The 15,527-nt window shown below is 41.0% G+C and overlaps 1 protein-coding gene across 4 annotated transcripts in view; it reads left to right on the top strand.

Annotated features, from left to right (window-relative positions):
* DMD (dystrophin) overlaps window positions 1-15,527 on the top strand; it is a 2,234,319-nt gene that overhangs the window by 2,005,368 nt on the left and 213,424 nt on the right. The gene's annotated exons all lie outside the window — the stretch shown is intronic.

Genomic DNA, 15,527 nt, shown 5'->3' with positions numbered 1-15,527 from the left:
ATGGCCTCAGCTACCTTGCCTAAGATCACACCCCTTCCACGGGCAGCTCCCTGAGGGGTTGAGTGAGACTGTCACTGGGCCCCCATCCTTGTTTGACTTCTCCCTGTTGCCATTCCTGCTTCCTCCTTCTCCCTTCCATAGGTGTCAATCGCAAAGGCACAACGTACTAAATACCCTGCTCTCTGAACTTTGTCTTAGCGTCTGCTTCCTGGAGAACCCAATCTGTGACAGAGCAATGTAACTGACAGACATTTAGAAGCATCTGAGAAAAGATGCATTTTAATAGACTCATTCTAGTCACTGGGTAACTTGATTTACTCTTGCTTTCATAACGATGTTGATGATTTTGTCCAGTGTATGTAGTGATGATCATTGTTTAAGGTGTCTGACCTCATGAGCTCCGTTAATGGGTAAGGACTTTCGGGACAGCATAAAATTACATCAGCCCCTTGCCCCACACCTAAAGCTCAGCAGGATACATACCAATGACAGGCAAGGGTTAAAATGAAGGAGACTCAGTAAAATAGATCATAAAAGGAAACGGGTTGGACTGTGAGCGCCACAAGGGTAAAGGACATGCAATGCTCTTTTTTTTTTAATTTCATGCATCTAACACCTTGCAGGTAGATGCAGGATGTGCCTTGATTGAATGAATAACTGCGCACTCTGAGGATTATTCCCACTCTAATATGATAGGAAAGAACTTTAGTCTAATGTCCTAAAAAAGTTAGGAGCTTCACTTTATTTTCAGCCAGCTAAGAATTGATTCCTTTTGTCACTCAACAGATGTCTATTCAACGACCAATATAGGTCAAACTCTTTTTAGGTACTGGGGAAACAGTAGTAAATAGAAGAAAATCTCTCTCTCATGGAGCTTGAATTTTAATAGGAGAAGGCAATCAGGTCATGATCAGTTTGATAAAGAAGAATAAAGAAGCCTAGGGCCTTCCCTGGTGGCGCAGTGATTGAGAGTCCGCCTGCCGATGCAGGAGACGGGTTCGTGCCCCGGTCCGGGAAGATCCCACATGCCGCGGAGCGGCTGGGCCCGTGAGCCATGGCCGCTGAGCCTGCGCGTCCGGAGCCTGTGCTCCACCACGGGAGAGGCCACAACAGTGAGAGGCCCGCGTACCGCAAAAAAAAAAAAAAAAAAAAAAAAGGTGCAGACTGTTTCATCTGATAGGAATCTGGCAGAGGATGTTTCTGATTACTCGGCCCTTGATTTCACTTAGCAAGAGTCACAGGATGTATTCAGTGATGAAAATCAGGTTCTCCCTTCTCCTTATCCATTCTGATATGATGACTATCCCCCTTTCCAATTTCACCTGTAGCCTCCTTATAGCCCTTTTGTCCAGAAAAGGGATTTATCATGTATGTATAATGAATATAAATATAGATTTTAGAGAGTGCTAATGTTTTAATGAGCTAGAAATAGGCAGACGAGAGAATAATTGAAGGATTAGTCAACATGGGGGCAATTTGACCTGAAAGAGAAAATCTGAGCAGGAAATGTCTGGGAGAAAATGTAGAAGAGGAATGGAATGGAATGGAATGAGCTCATTTATGATGTGAGTTAAGGACAGTGGGATTTAGTCTCAAAAGGTAAAAGGTGAGAGTTCGTGTTGTAGAACTTGACCTAGGCCAGCTATCAAGAGAAAGACTAACTCAAAAGACTTGGCCCAGGCAGTCTGGAGCAGATGCATCCCTTAGAGCTGTCAGGAGAAGAGGGAAAGTTTTGAAACCAAATCCTTGGTTATTCCTGGAGCCCAACACAGAAGCTCACTAGAACCCTTGCTATCTTAGGGCAAAATAAAGGGCAACACGGCTTATGTCTTAGAACAGGTCAGATAATCACCCTAACATGAACCACCTGCACCAGGTTAAATAGAACAAAAAAGAAGATAGTAAGTTTGGTAATGTGAAATTTAATTTAAAACTCAGAACTGAAAATAGAACTGAAAATGAAATGTTTTATTTCTTTCTATAAATGCTTACCTACTCATTTTGAGTTCCTAAGCAATACTAATATAGAATGATAAAACACAGCTGACTTTTGTAGTTGACACCAACATCAGAATGCCCAAAGGAAGGTTTGTCTTCTTTCAAGTTTTATTACTCTATGAGAACTGCCTAAAATTTTTTTGAAGAGTCAGAAAACGGCCGGGAAAGGAAGAAGAGGGATTATTTAGCGGAGTCGCTTCCTAGGCCCATGACTTGGTGGTTAACAGTCTGTTTAACTCTAGGACCATAGAGTCTCTCTCGTTTGCCTGGTTACCCTGGGATTCCTCACACTGGCAGTGAGTTAGTTAATAGAATACGTATCCTGATAACTCACTACATTAATTATGATAATAATAATAGGGGTGGGAATAGGAATACAAACAATACTGAGCTCTTAACACTGAGGAAAGCATCTCACATGGGTTAACCTGTTTAATCCTCACAACAACCCTGTAAACTAAGGAATATTATTGTCTCCACTTCACGGAAGAGAAAATTGAGACGGGAGAAGCTTAATAACACATTCAAGTTCACGCTTGTAACCATTACGGATTATCAGCTTCAGAGAAGGGGTTCCAGGGACTAGTGGGTGGCAACCCACAAGTCTCAACTGCATATACTAAAGGGGATAATCCCCATTAACTCTTTGGACGATAGTAGAGGAAGTGGCTAGTAACAATTGGAGGAGACTTGGCTTGCGAATATTTTTCTATTCTACTCTTTTTTTTTTTGTGGTACGCCGGCCTCTCACTGCCGTGGCCTCTCCCGTTGCGGAGCACAGGCTCCGGACGCGCAGGCTCAGCGGCCACGGCTCACGGGCCCAGCTGCCCCGCGGCATGTGGGATCTTCCCGGACCGGGGCACGAACCTGCGTCCCCTGCATTGGCAGGCAGACTCTCAACCACTGCGCCACCAGGGAAGCCCCCTATTTTTCTAATCTTTAATCTCTCTGATGTTCTTGCTTCTCTCCCGCACCCTCTCCCCCTCCCTCCTCCTCCCCTTCTTCCTCCCTTGCTCTCTCGCCCTTGCCCTCCTCTATGAGAATGGAAAGTTTCTATTGTCGTACTTCCGGGTCTACAGGTCAACTATAGTTCAGGTGATCTAGATAGTTTGACTGGGGAGCTCTGCTTCAGGCTGCAGGTGGGCTAGGTTTGATCTACAGGTTGGTTGCTGGATCAGTTCAGATTGTCTCTAAATTTGGTGGGTTTTGAGGCCCAGGCTGAAGGATCAGAGGCCACCTGGGGCATGCGCTCATGGCAGCTCACCAGAGCATAAGAGCACAAGCTTCTGTTCATATCATGTCCGCTGAAGCCCCATTGGCCAAAGCAAATCATATGGTCAAGCCCAAGGACAAGGGGCTGGGAAGCACAGTGTGCCAGCCCTGTGGCTCTGACTAAGGTATAGATATTTAATTCTTTTACAATGGAGTAAAGAATTGAGGCCAAAATGTACTCTCTCCCACCCTCTTCTTGCTTTTATTGCTATCATATTCTTAGCTCTTTCTCACTCTTATCTTGCCTCCTAAATGGATATACATCCCATCTATAGTCATTTGGTTTTTAATATCTGAGTGGCTCCCTACTGGCTCAGGTTTCAAATTTTACTTTCCTCGAAATTTCCCTGGTGCCTAATACAATACCATTCACACAGAGAGCATTCAGCAAATGGTGTTGTCTGCCTGCTGTCTTTTAAAAGCACATCTGGAGAGATACTAAGCGCACCTGGCAATATTGCGCTGATTTGTTAGTAACCTAGCTAACCCAGATGGCCTAAAGACTGTAGCCACCTTTACCCAGAGGAAAGTTCTGTCGTAATACAGTCAGCCAATTCTGTTAGAAATTATTCAGAAATTCCATGAGTCAGTCATGGCTCGATTTATATAGACACCTATCCTCCTCTGTTGGGCCTTATGAGGCTTGATTTTTTTTCTTACTGTCCTTTTTTTTTTTTTTTTGCGGTACGCAGGCCTCTCACTGTTGCAGTCACTCCCGTTGCGGAGCACAGGCTTCGGACGTGCAAGCTCTGCGGCCACGGCTCACGGGCCCAGCCGCTCTGCGGCATGTGGGATCTTCCCGGACTGGGGCACGAACCCGTGTCCCGTGCATCCGCAGGTGGACTCTCAACCACTGCGCCACCAGGGAAGCCCCTCTTACTGTCTTAATAATCACAGTGAGGTTCCTGGAGTTTTGTATGAGTCAGTTTGAAGGAGCTTTGCTCTCGAGTAATGTCACCAAATATTGGTTATTAGACTTTGTGGGACTGTGCAGCCAACAGCGCTGGATATTAGACATAGTGATTATCTCCACAACTCAGTCACCTTGCCAAGTAGTTTAGTGTGAACTCTTGACTTCCCAGATCAAATGGCAGCCTGATATTCTAAATGACAGATCCCATGGTGTGATATTCTGTCCACCGTACGCGAAGGTCTCAGAGCTGTGTTATCTGTCTGACAGCTCATATAATATTTACAGGTTGTTATTCGTGAGGAATTTTACTTAGCCGTAAAGATTTTCACAGCTATGGCAGACATTAGAGGTCTCATTCATCACTCCTGTGACCTTCCCCTCTGGAATGTAGCCCATCTGTCTTGGCTGTTGAAATCTTTATGGAAAATCTGCCCATCTTTGAAAGTTTAGTAAGTGATCTTAAAGTTTTCATTGAATCTTTACTTTTGATATACGATATAGACATATAAAATACTATTCTTATTTTAATGTTTTGGAAAGTGTTAAATTTAACTTGGCCTTTCATTTAAATGACAGAAAACTTACTCTTGCTACAGGAACTATATGGATCACATCAAAAGAGAATAGAAATCGTACAGAAAGCAATTGCAGTGAGGAAAAATGACATATATACATATACATGTGGCATTGATAACTACATGAAAACTGAAACACTGTATTATGATCTTGATTATGACCTTAGGACGTAAAAAAAGGTAGAAATAAGTTTCATGTAATTTATTATTATAAAGAAGACCCTAAACAAATTGCATAAAGAAACGAATCAAATGGACTGCTTTACAGGACAGGAGAGAGGCATGACTAACCCTCAGAAGCTCCCCCTCTGCACTTGCGTTATCCTCACTTCATACACAGCTTCTCAAATGCTTGGTTAGAACCTAATCCTGCTACTTCCCCTCTGGCTACCTGCTCCATCAGCTTGTATGATCTGGTTTGGCCTTCACCACTCTTTTTTATTTTAATTTTTTAAACATCTTTATTGAAGTATAATTGCTTTACAATGTTGTATTAGTTTCTGCTGTATAACAAAGTGAATCAGCTATATGTATACATATATCCCCACATCTCCTCCCTCTTGCATCTCCCTCCCACCCTCCCTATCCCACCCCTCTAGGTGGTCACAAAGCACCGAGCTGTTCTCCCTGTGTCATGCGGCTGCTTCCCACTAGCTATTTTACATTTGGTAGTGTATATATGTCCGTGCCACTCTCTCACTTTGTCCCAGCTTACCCTTCCCCCTCCCCGTGTCCTCAAGTCCATTCTCTACGTCTGCGTCTTTATTCCTGTCTAGCCCCTAGGTTCGTCAGAAACTTTTTTTTTTTTTAACATCCCATATATATGTGTTAGCATTTGGGATTTGTTTTTCTCTTTCTGACTTACTTCACTCTGTAGGACAGACTCTAGGTCCATCCACCTCACTACAAATAACTCATTTAGTTTCTCTTTATGGCTGAGTAATATTCCATTGTATATATGTGGCACAACTTCTTTATCCATTCATCTGTCGATGGACACTTAGGTTGCTTCCATGTCCTGGCTATTGTAAATAGAGCTGCAATGAACATTGTGGTACGTGACTCTTTTTGAATTATGGTTTTCTCAGGGTATATGCCCAGTAGTGGGATTGCTGGGTCATATGGTAGTTCTATTTTTAGTTTTTTTAAGGAACCTCCCTACTGTTCTCCATAGTGGCTGTATCAGTTTACATTCCCACCAACAGTTCTTTGCAGCTTTTCTATTGCCACCACCATTTTGGTGCATTCCCCAGAGTACAGTTCTCTTAACAGCCTTCTTTCCTTAAAGAGTCCAGCCATTTTTATAGCTTCAGCTACCATATTTACAGTCTTACAGTACTTACAGTACTCACAGTCTTGTTCTTTCACTGAGTTTCAGTGAAAAGCCCACCTTACAAATATTTTAACCTAAACACATAATTTATCTGAAATTCACCTCCCAGTTTATTTTTCCTGTCTGTGAAACTCCCAATTGCCTACTAAGTCTTAGAAGTATAGAATCATCTATGATTTCTCTTTCACTGGGCACCAAAGTCCCTTATGAACTACCTGTCATACTCCACTCTCCTACCTCTAAGCCACTGTGTATAGCACCACAAGAACCATCTTCTTATCTTTTCATCATCAGAAAGCTCTGATTATGAAATATTCTATGACCCTCTATTTCCCATTGTGTCATATATGAACTAATCTGTTCATCATTCACGCTGGTGAATAGTGCACAAATGGTCTACCTAAGAATGAAGATTCTGTTGGGCAGATGGCATTGGTCTAAGCAGACAGAGATGAAGAAAGAAGTACCAGAAGCCTAGGCAGTTAGACAATGTTCAAAGGCATTTCTCTCTGCCACACTTTATACTGTATGAGGCACATTAATAGTCGTTAAGAGTGGACCCAAAGGTTAAAGACCAGTGCTGCCCAGTTGAGGCAGAGAGCTTGATTCCAGGATTACTATCATTCAGACAACATCCCATAACTATGTGATTACAAACGTGATTTTTATGGTGATGAACATTTTGCAAAGCAATTTTGTATCCATTTTCTCATCTTATCCTGATAACATTTCGGTAGGGGAGATATCATTATTCCCATTTTGCATATAAGAAAAATAAGGCTCAGGGAGAAAACAAAACTTGCTTCAGATGGTGCAGTGACGGTGGAGTCAGGACTCAAATACAGTCCTTCTGAATATGTGTTCTGGACACCCTTAGTGATCTAGATACCCCTCAGGACTCTAGGTTGGGATTTGAGATAGAAAGCCACTGTGCTGAATGCCTTTCTGAGCTCAAAACGTTTATAAGCTATCATGGAAGGAGGGGATGTGAAAGGCACATTCTCAGATAGTCCACTGTATCATGCAGTATATCTAACGTGCCTTGAGAATTATACCAACTGAGTGCCATTGACCTGTGGACTGTAGAGTTTTCTCTTTCCACCTTGATCAATAAAGAAAGACTCCTGTTGGCAAGAATGTCATTTGTATAAAATGCCTTTAAAATATTCCTCTCCTTGAATCAAGTAAATATACTTCTAGGAATTTTGCTTAAGAAAATTAACCAAAATGTGTGCAAAGGTTTCTCTACAAAGATGTTCATTGCAGCCTTACTCATACCAGTGAAAAACTGGAAACAACCTAAATATTCCCAAAGAGGGAACTTCTTCAATAAATCATGGTACTTCCATTAATGGAATACTATTCAGCCATTTAAAATGTAAGCCAGGAATGATGTGAGCAACCACAGATGGTTTGAGTGGGTGAGAGTGGTTCAGTTAGAAGCAGCTTTGCCTGAATGTAACAGAAAACTCAAATAACAATGGCTTACACACAGTAGGGGTTTATAAGTTTCTCACATAGAAATCCAGAGAGAAACCGGAATGATAACTGCATATTCGTCAGGAAGGCAGATTTCTCATCTTTTCCTCAGTCATTCTTAGTGCATAGGTCCTGAAGCATAAGTTGTCAGAGTCCTGCCCATATCCCCTCTTGCATTCACCATGCCCAGGCTCACCAAGCCTAGGCTTGCAGCTACACATACCCGTGACTCGGCCTTTAAGGCCTTCTTCTCTGGCCGTCAAAACCTGCTCATCAGCACGAGGGGAAGGCCAGAAGTGCCGGGGAGTTAAAGACTCCACATACTCTAGGAATAGCCCTCAAGCAATAGTAGATAAGTTCCCCGTTCCCCTGGGGGGTGCGAGGGATAACTCTTCAGTGCGTTGTACACTGAAGCCCCAGCTGCACTGGGCCCCAGGTGTCCGAAGCAGTAATGCAAACTTTATCAGCTTTCCTCCCTTCTGTGTCTCACTTCCGGTTCTTCTACCAGCGCTTCCCTAAATCATGGCTCAAACTCATTGCACTCATATCCTTGTCTCTGTCTACTTCTGGGGAACTGCAACCAAGATGGCTTCTGTTCTCCTGGTTACTATAGCTCTGGACATCATGACATCTAAGGCAGGAAGAAAGAGGATGGGAAAAGGGCGAAGCTGCCTTTCAATTTAGTCAGCCACCTTTAAGGAACTTTCCCAGAAGCCTCACGTCAATATCCTCAACTGACATTCATAAGCCTTGGGAACCTTGCTGTACCCAGCAGTTAGAAATTCTGTTACCAGGGAAAAGGAGACCTGGTGGCAATCCTGGATACACTCGTTACTAGCTGTGTGAGCGTTTACTAGCTGGGCTACTTTACTGATCATTTATGAGCATCAGTTTCTTTATGTGCAGCAATAGAATAGCGTGACCACGGAGGGTGTTTGGAAGGATTACATTAAGAAACACACAGTGCATGGTACAGAGTAGACAGGCGACAGGTTTGTTTTCTCCATTTCCTGAATCATCTGACTTAAGTTTGAGTAACAAACCAAAACTAGGATCTAATACTTACCGACTTGTGACGTTAGATGTATCATTCCATGTGATCTTAACTCATCATCTGCAAAATAAAATAATAATAATACCCACCTCACAGGTCATTCAGTATCAAATAAGCTAGTTGAGGTCATGTTACAGGCACAGAAGGGGTTTTCCTTTCTCCCCCACCCCCTCCATCACTTCCTCTAGATCAAGAATTCTCAACGGGAGTGATATTGCCCCCAAGGGGTCAAAAATTGGTTTTGGGGGGGATGTAAAAATCTTACTCTTTATATGTAGAGCACAGATACATACAATAGAGAAACAGATGTCTGTACAGTATATCTGTGGCATAAGGTGATCGGGAACAAAAATGTCTAAAAAGATACCTGGAGTAGGGGGCACATAGTGGCAAAAGGTCGAGAAACGTTGCTCTGGAGTCGATCTTGGTAGACTGTGTCCATAAAACCATTCCTGGAATTTGCATACTTCTGAGGAGCCAAGTGCCAGTGGCTAGTTGATCCTCCCTAGTGCCTTTTTCATAACCCTGTAGGTGAGGTTTCTCTGTTGTCCCCAGTGAATGCTGTATTTTATTTATGTTTATAAACTGCCCCCGCTTTCTTTTGACCCAAGTATGTTATTAAACTCCAAATCCACCAAATATAAGAAAAGTAGACAGCAGAAGCAAGAAGAACTACAATCCTGCAGCCTGTGGAACAAAAACCACATTCACAGAAAGATAGACAAGATGAAAAGGCAGAGGGCTATGTACCAGATGAAGGAACAAGAGAAAACCCCAGAAAAACAACTAAATGAAGTGGAGGTAGGCAACCTTCCAGAAAAAGAATTCAGAATGATGGTAGTGAAGATGATCCAGGACCTCAGAAAAAGAATGGAGGCAAAGATCGAGAAGATGCAAGAAATGTTTAACAAAGACATAGAAGAAGTAAAGAACAAACAAACAGAGACGAACATTACAATAACTGAAAAGAAAACTACAGTAGAAGGAATCAGTAGCAGAACAACTGAGGCAGAAGAACAGATAAGTGACCTGGAAGACAGAATGGTGGAATTCACTGCTGCAGAACAGACTAAAGAAAAAAGAATGAAAAGAAATGAAGACAGCCTAAGAGACCTCTGGGACAACATTAAACGCAATGACATTTGCATTATAGGGGTCCCAGAAGGAGAAAGGGAGAGAGAAAGGACCCGAGAAAATATTTGAAGAAATCCTCAACAAAATACTGGCAAACAGAATCCGACAAGACATTAAAGGATCATACACCATGATCAAGTGGGGTTTATCCCAGGGATGCAAGGATTCTTCAATATACGTAAATCAATCAATGTGATAAACCATATTAACAAATTGAAGAATGAAAACCATATGATCATCTCAATAGATGCAGAAAAAGCTTTTGACAAAATTCAACACCCATTTATGATAAAAACTCTCCAGAAAGGGGGCGTAGAAGGAGCCTACGTCAACATAATAAAGGCCATATACAACAAACCCACAGCAAACATCATTCTCGATGGTAAAAAACTGAAACCATTTCCTCTAAGATCAGGAACGAGACAAGGATTTCCAGTCTCACCACTATTATTCAACATAGTTTTGGAAGTCCTAGCCATGGCAATCAGAGAAGAAAAAGAAATAAAAGGAATGCAAATTGGAAAAGAAGAAGTAAAATTGTCACTGTTTGCAGATGACATGATACTGTACATAGAGAATCCTAAAGATGCCACCAGAAAACTACTAGAGCTAATCAGTGAATTTGGTAAAGTTGCAGGATACAAAATTGATGCACAGAAATCTCTTGCATTCCTATACACTAATGATGAAAAATCCGAAAGGGAAATTAAGGAAACGCTCCCATTTACCATTGCAACAAAAAGAATACAATACCTAGGAATAAACCTAGCTAGGGAGACAAAATACCTGTATGCAGAAAACTAAGACACTGATGAAAGAAATTAAAGATGAGACCAACAGATGGAGAGATATATCATGTTCTTGGATTGGAAGAATCAATATTGTGAAAATGACTCTACTACCCAAAGCAATCTACAGATTCAATGCAATCCCTATCAAATTACCAATGGCATTTTTTATGGAACTAGAACAAAAAAATCTTAAAATTTGTATGGAGACACAAAAGACCCCAAATAGCCAAAGCAGTCTAGAGGGAAAAAAAACAGAGCTGGAGGAATCAGACTCCTTGACTTCACACTATACTACAAAGCTACAGTAATCAAGACAGTATGGTACTGGCACAAAAACAGAAACATAGATCAATGGAACAAGATAGAAAGACCAGAGATAAACCCATGCACCTGTGGTCACCTAATGTATGACAAAGTAAGCAAGGATATACAATGGAGAAAAGACAGTCTCTTCGATAAGTGGTGCTGGGAAAACTGGACAGCTACATATAAAAGAATGAAATTAGAACACTCCCTAACACCATACACAAAAATAAACTCAAAATGGATTGGAGACCTAAATGTAAGACCAGACACTGTAAAACTCTTAGAGGAAAACATAGGAAGAACACTCTGTGACATAAATCACAGCAAGATCTGTTTTGATCCACTTCCTAGAGTAGTGGAAATAAAAACAAAAATAAACAAATGAGACCTAATGAAACTTAAAAGCTTTAGCACAGCAAAGGAAACCATAAACAAGACGAAAAGACAACCCTCAGAATGGGAGAAAATATTTGCAAACGAAACCACGGACAAAGGATTAATCTCCGAAATACATAAACAGCTCATGCAGCTCAATATTAAAAAAAACAAACCACCCAATCCAAAAATGGGCAGAAGACCTAAACAGACATTTCTCCAAAGAAGACATACAGATGGCCAAGAAGCTCATGAAGAGCTGCTCAACATCACTAATTATTAGAGAAATGCAAATCAAAACTACAATGAGGTATCACCTCACACCAGTTAGAACAGGCATCATCAGAAAATCTACAAACAAATGCTGGAGAGGGTGTGGAGAAAAGGGAACCCTCCTGCACTGTTGGTGGGAATGTAAATTGATACAGCCACTATGGAGAACAGTATGGAGGTTTCTTAAAAAACTAAAAATAGAATTACCATAAGATCCAGCAATCCCACTACTGGGCATATACTCAGAGGAAACCATAATTCAAAAAGACACATGCACCCCAATGTTCACTGCAGGACTATGTACAATAGCCAGGTCATGGAAACAACCTAAATGCCCATCGACAGATGAATGGATAAAGAAGATGTGGTACATATATACAATGGAATATTACTCAGCCATAAAAAGGAACGAAATTGAGTTATTTGTAGTGAGGTGGATGGACCTAGCGTCTGTCATACAGAGTGAAGTAAGTCAGAAAGAGAAAAACAAATATCGTATATTAATGCATACATGTGGAACCTAGAAAAATGGTACTGATGAACCGGTTTGTAGGGCAGATATTGAGACACAGATGTAGAGAACAAACGTATGGACACCGAGGGGGGGAGAGCGGAAGGGTGGTGGGGGCGGTGGTGGGATGAAGTGCATGATTGGGATTGACATGTATACACTGATGGGTATAAAACTGATGACTAATAAGTACCTGCTGTATAAAAAAATAAATAAAATAAAATTTAATTTTTTTTTTAAAAAGTAGAAAGATTAATGAATGTATGAGAGTCTGAATTCCAGAGAGTGCTCTTTTAACACAGTTTAAATGATATTAGCATTCTTCTTCATTTTCTGGTTAGGTCCCTGTGTCGACTAAAACATGGCTTAACGCCAGGGTGCGTCACTTGGCCCATTCTGTTCATCATGCATTAGAAAGCGGTTGAAATAAGAACTTCCCTTAAACACTGGAACCTGTGTTTGTGATTTTCAAAAATACCTTGGGCACAATATTGAATCCTGTTACCTCGAGGGAGGAAAAGCATTTGAAGGGAGAAGTGCTATCCTTTCTTGCTGTTAATAACATACTGCATCTGTAACGCAGGGGGAAATTCAGAGGTTGGTTTTGGAATAAATAAACTAGTAAGTAGTTTGCTATTTAAATTTAGCAGACAGTACCCCACGGTGCCGTTGCCATATGATAATGGATGATTTTTACACTCGAGAATCTGAATCACAAAGCTGCATTGGAATTACATATAGCGGTTATAGAAGCATCTGTGTAAGAAAATACCAAAGGACAGCATAGTGTCATAAAAACTATTTGCCCGTAAATCTGCTTTTGATGAGCTACTAAAAATGGCCGCATCAGGCATAAGAGACGTATGTGCGTCTGTCGCGTAGGCGAGCTTTGTGACGGATGACAAGCTTCCACTGGTACACTGAGATAAGAAACAGCTGTTGTTGGCATTGGCATTCCTGCAAGAAATGAAATGATAATTCTGGGACACACTTATGAGAGTTACCATATATTGGATCAACTTTTGAATATATGCAAGACCAGAATCATCTGGCAGCCCCAAGCGAAATTGCCCAACAACCGTTTAACAATCTCCTGAGAAGGAGCATTGATTCCAGTCGCATAGAACCGTCGTCCGATTGTGTGCCATTTCTAAAGCATGTGGCTCCAGTGTGTGTGTCTGTGGTGGTGATGGGGCAGGGGAGGACTGGGGGAAGGCTGTGGTTCTTCTTCTTTTTTTATTGCTTCAAGGACATTTTTTAGTGTAAAATTTCAGACCTTCAAATGATGGCTGCAAAGCAGTTGCTTAGGTGCATTTATAAACTGTGAATCAAAGGGGGAAAAACATCTTTCAGCACAAAAAATTCACTGAATCTCACTATCGGTCCTGTTTAATAGCTACACATAAAGGCAGAAGGCTTTTATATTAGAAAATAAAATATTAACAATTTTCATATACAATTAATATACGCTATAAAAATTAACAAGAACTCCAGTTACAAAAGCTTAAAATTTCATATTGACCTGGAACTTATTTTTTGGAATTTTAAAAATTAACTCCATTCAGCTCTTTAGTTCAAGCATATTCTGACTACTTCTCTGGCATTTCGGGGGGAATTTTTTTTTTCCTTTTAATGTTTAACAATGCAAAGTCAAGTATAGATACCTACAGGTCTGGTCATGAGCTCAGCGCGGCATCATCACTTTTCTCCTATTTCTTGCTAGAGTTTCTGCTTGAAGGTTGTTTCACTCAGGCGGAGCACCCCCCTGGGCCAACCAGGCAGCCAGTAGACCACTTCTCTCTGAGAGATGCCTAGAAGTAATATAGGAAATACGAACAGACTCTTCTGCTACCAGAGGACGTACTCAACATCCTCCAAATCAGAAAGGCTTTCTGGACCATTAGAATGATAAAGAACTGGAGAAGGATAACGAGAGAGATGGTGGGGCTCAGCCCATAGTGACCTGTAAGAAAAGGATAAGCATTGTTTCTCAGTTTAGACATTCATAGACTTGGCAATACAGCCAATGAGAACTGGACCAAATGCTCTCTGTAGTTCTCTTCTTCCTTCTGCAATGCCGTGATTTTAGGAAGAGGGCCCACTGAGCAACCAGGAGCTATGATTTCTGGCTCTCCACCATGTCTCATGCTACAGAGGGCTTGGGTTTTTAGGTTTCCATAACATCAGACTCTGACAGGCAGTTCAGAGAGTTCAGCCTAAGTCCTCAAATCGGCTCTTATTACTCTGTGAACTAATCTGGTCTAGAGAGCTGTGTCCTAGAGAAGAAAAACACACAAGAGGAGAGTTGGGCAGAGAATGACAAAGGCAAAGGAGACAAGAATAGAAAAAGAAGGACAGAGAGAGTTTGAAGGCAAGGGACTCCTCCGAAACAGCAGATAAACGTCTTTTTTCTCCATGTTAGAAATCCGTCTGCCAAAATGAAAAGGTGCAATTAGGTAGCTAAATACAAATTCACGTTCTATATCTTTTAAATGACATATCGCCAGGGTACAAAGCAGCATGTCTGGTTGAAGGTTGGGTGATTCGATCCCTCTATTACTCTCTATAAAACAAAGAATCTGTAGTTTCCTTACCCTTAAATTGTCTGGCAGTGGGCAAAGTTTTATTAGAAGCTTCTCTTTCATATTATGCAGTGTCGTCAAGGATATATTAGCTTTGATGTTTTGTTACATCTTAATACACTGTGGAGTGAATTTACTGTGAGACTAATTTAGAAGGGAGCTTTTCATAGGAGGAAACAATGGTCAACATCAGCTGTGTTTCAAATTATAAGCAGGATGAAAATTCAGGAAAGACGGGACATACACATAAAATTGCTAGGTGTTATAATAAGAATGCTTCTTATATTTATATTCTTGATGCTATTCTATGTCTCAAAAACTCCGGTTTCTTAAAACGCTGTTCAGGAGGAAGATTTTATTGTTAAGGAAATGGTATAGCGTCTACTAACATGATTATTTGGTCTTAAAGGAACAAAAAAACGCCATCATATTAAACCGTATATACAAAGTATTTCAACTCTGGGAAAGACAAAAACCCCTACAGCTTAAGCATTTAAAACACAGTTTAAAGATGACTGATTTGACTGATACACAGTAAAGTCCTTATGAAACAAATTCCCAGTATGGGAAATTTAATTTCACCTATAGGATTCATCACTCATCACCAAAGTTTTATTACACTGTGGTGTCGGGTACCATTCTCTCACTTTCAGTTATCTTTTCTAATAAGATCACGCTGGTCAGCTGACATTTTTGAGGCACCAGTTAAACATGTAATCGGTAAATGAAACTGGATTCTGTTTAAACCAAATAAAGAGAAAAACAAGCATATCAGAGTGATAAGTGGAGTACTTTAGCTTCAATAACTTAGAATGTAAATATATCACAGAGGGGTGTTTCAGCTGCTAAACTAATAAAACCCAGTCAATCAAATAGTAAAAGATATTGAGAAACAGCAACAGGAAGTATTATAAGAAAAGTACCCAATGGA

The sequence above is a fragment of the Aethalodelphis obliquidens genome, unplaced genomic scaffold (genome assembly GCF_003676395.1).
Source record: "Aethalodelphis obliquidens isolate GAN/ISIS:26980383/991018 unplaced genomic scaffold, ASM367639v1 scaffold98, whole genome shotgun sequence".
NCBI classification, from domain to species: Eukaryota; Metazoa; Chordata; class Mammalia; order Artiodactyla; family Delphinidae; genus Aethalodelphis; species Aethalodelphis obliquidens.
Note: the sequence above shows the minus strand (reverse complement) of the source record. Positions and strands in the feature narration are given on the sequence as shown.